Source organism: Macadamia integrifolia, chromosome 11, assembly GCF_013358625.1.
Source record: "Macadamia integrifolia cultivar HAES 741 chromosome 11, SCU_Mint_v3, whole genome shotgun sequence".
In the NCBI taxonomy this organism is placed as follows: Eukaryota; Viridiplantae; Streptophyta; class Magnoliopsida; order Proteales; family Proteaceae; genus Macadamia; species Macadamia integrifolia.
Window position 1 is genome coordinate 23,693,892 of NC_056567.1, and position 3,350 is coordinate 23,697,241.

Below are 3,350 nucleotides of genomic sequence, written 5' to 3' on the forward strand. Positions count from 1 at the left end.
TACCAGAGCTAAGTTTCTCAAGGTATAGCAAGTACAAGAGAACTAATTCCTCTCCTCATACTGCAATTCTATTTTCTGATCTATTCTCTTCGGTTTCTTTCATTTACTCAATCACCATGTCGACCTGTGACAACTGTGACTGTGCTGACAAGAGCCAGTGTGTGTAAGTTCTTTATTTTACCACATCTATGGTTTTCTATATCTTCTCCAATCTATCTATATATTCATCTATCTTTTCCCATGTGAGTTCATCTCCATACTTGATGATCAATAGATCATTCGAGTAAGCTAAATAAATATGCTTGTGAATCGCAGGAAGAAGGGAAACAGCTATGGCATCGAAATCGTCGAGACCCAGAAGAGGTATGTTTGCGATGTTTCCTTTAGTAACTATTGTTACTTTATATGTATTAGGGTTCTCAAGTAACCCGATGTGAAGACTTATAAGGACTTTAAAAGATGAACTTTCAACCCCAAAAAAATGAAATCCAGAGGATAGTTTTTCGAAAATATTAAAACCTAGGAAGATATTTGGGGAACCCGATGTAAAGACTTATAAGGACTTCAAGGGATGAACTTTCAATCCCAAAAAAATGAAATCTGGAGGATAGTTTTTCAAAAATATTAAAACCTAAGAAGATAATTGTGAAGTAAATTATTCCATTTCTTTGACTAGCTAGGTGGTAGGAAAGTTCCTACAACCTGGGTAGCGGCAGTTTTTTTTGCACTCAAGACACCCTCTCTTTAAAAAGTGTGGCAACTTCGGTGTACTTGTGAGTTTTATAAGGACTTGAAGTTTTAAGGATGAGTTTTACCCAAGTCCCAGTAATGTCATGTTGGAACATAGAACTCCTTGTATAGTATGCATCCTGGATATTTAACATGATGATGATGGGCTTTTTCTTGTGTTGCAGCTACTACGAAGATGCTGTGATTGAGGTCGCGGCAGCGGAGAACGACGGTAAGTGCAAGTGCGGAGATAGCTGTGCTTGCACTGACTGCACTTGTGGGCATTAAAGATTAATAAACAGTGACAGTAGTTTGGGAGAACATAAGAATGTAATAGGTGTGGTATCAGAATAAGCTGTGTCGTCCTTCTTCTTCTTCTTCTTCTTCTTCTTCTTCTTCTTATCTGTTTGTGTGCTAATGTTTGGGTGGCAGCCATGGCTGAACTTCATACATAGTAACCGTGTAACGTATTTATCTTTGTTGTTCTTTGTTTCTCTTGTTTAATGGTAATTGGGTATTGTTATTAGTATAACCTGCTTCAATCCTCAGAACTTTATCTAAAATGTTCATCCAAAGGGTAGACCGACCCGATTACACGTAGCCACACCCAACCCATGTAACAGATCAGTTGCAAGAAGACTCGAGCTGAAGACCTAAAATGGAAAAGATTCCAATCCAATGCTTTCTGTATAAGGTCCTTACTTTCTGGCTGTAGATTCTTTTACAAAGCATACCTGAACCATGATTTAACTAAGTCTTAGAATAGATCGGGTGAATCGTTTGATTGGAATTCGAATTGGCAAAGCCTAATCCTGATACGATTGATTCATGCAACCCTTTTTTGAATTGCCCATTCTTTTAACGGTTGCTTTTTCTTTTTGTTAGTAAAATAGCAAAAAATCAATGAAACTTTCATCTTTTAGTAATATTCCCAAGTTTATTAAATCAAAAGCTCGAAAAAATAGAACATAGTTGATCTTTGCTTAACAACAACAACAACATCTAAAATCTTATCTCAACTTAAAGGGATCGGTTACATGGAGATCCTAAATAAGGATGAACACGAAGATCCATGCAAATAGATTGACGAGTTATGGATAATTATAATAAGTGCCGATTATAATAAATACCCGGCTATCAACTTGATGCATTACTACAAATCAGCCACAAGTTCATAACAGCAGACTATAATAAGGTACCTATTGTCTACCTAATATACTATATAGATCAATCAAGTCAAAGCATTCTACATGCATTATATCCATCACCAAGACAATCCATCACCCAACTTATTTTTATAAGAAAAATAATGGAATAATGAATTATTGACAGCCCCACTAAACACGAAAGTACATTCATATAGTTGATATTCGCTTCTTCTTCCCAATTCTAATTCTAGATCCGAATCGATAGAAGCTAAGCCCATATCCAATTCCGATTTGTTAAACATAGACCCAAGCTGAGATATGGGCTAAAGGCTCGTTAAGATTCCGTACAGTCCAACTCTGCTTAGTACAATCCGGAAAACAAGCTATTGGGCTAAACAGGCCCAAATACAAAAGTCCATCATGTGGCAATACTATTGCTAATGAATAGAGGCCTATATATTGAGGCCTACAACCCAAAACTAATGGGAAATTTGAGATTGATTTTCCCACAGTCGCTAAGGAGCTTCCCAGTGCAAGAGGTTCCCGCTACTGCAATCTGGGAGGGGAAAATGTACGTAATCTTACCCTTGCTTTATCAAGAAGCTGTTTCCATGTTTCGAATCTACAACCTGATAGTTGCAATAATGCAACTCCTAACATTTCCATGTTTCCCACACGGTCACCGCTCATCATTTTTTCTTGTGATGGAAACTCCTAACATTGCCACTGCCCAATCATAACCATTGTTGAAGAACCAGACGGGACCGCAAGAGACCGGTTAGTCGAGCTTGGCAAAGTAAAAAAATCAACCAAAAGCATTTCCCAGTTTTCTGGTAAGGTATCTGCCGTGGGTGAAACCAGAGATGGTTTAACTAGAATAAGGCACAGTCTGATTTGCATCCGGTGTTATAATCTACCCAAGTAGGGAAAAGGTTTTTTGAGCTGCCACGGAAGGCTACGCTAGCACTTCTCTCTCTCTCTCTCTCTCTCTCCTCCTCAAATGAAATGACCCCACTGTTTCTCACATATGAAACCATTCCATTGCACCTCGCGGAGTGCTCCTCTCTGCCGCTTGTGCAGAGAACCCTTTTCCATACAAGTATTTGAGTTAAGCACTTATATGTGACAGGCAAGGTTACAGGGGTATATCTTCTTAATCAGGCAACCTATTGGTAGGCCACCAGCGTCCTGCCAATAGAATCTTTGCTATTGTGGCTTAAGGCCCGCCTTACCATCAAAGCCTCTGGCAACTCCTGGTGTGCCTGTCACATCACATCAAAGGCTTATTCCAAATACACGGAGTACTCCGAACTATAAAGTAATCCATTTATCAGCTGAAAATGCGCCTATGTGAATTTCTTCTTCAGGGCGCCACTCCACCAATAGCTCTAGGGAATGTTGGAAAGCAAATAGATGATAGGAATGTGTTGTATCAATACACCCTCGCTGGCCTTATCGTCTACACAGGCATTG

The 3,350-nt window shown here is 39.1% G+C and overlaps 1 long non-coding RNA gene across 1 annotated transcript; it reads left to right on the top strand.

The window, feature by feature from the left end:
• On the top strand, positions 1-1,258 carry LOC122093426. Its single transcript, XR_006144445.1, has 3 exons — positions 1-163; positions 316-363; positions 915-1,258. It is a non-coding gene; the product is annotated as an uncharacterized LOC122093426 (long non-coding RNA).
• Positions 1,259-3,350: the final 2,092 nt, after the last annotated feature.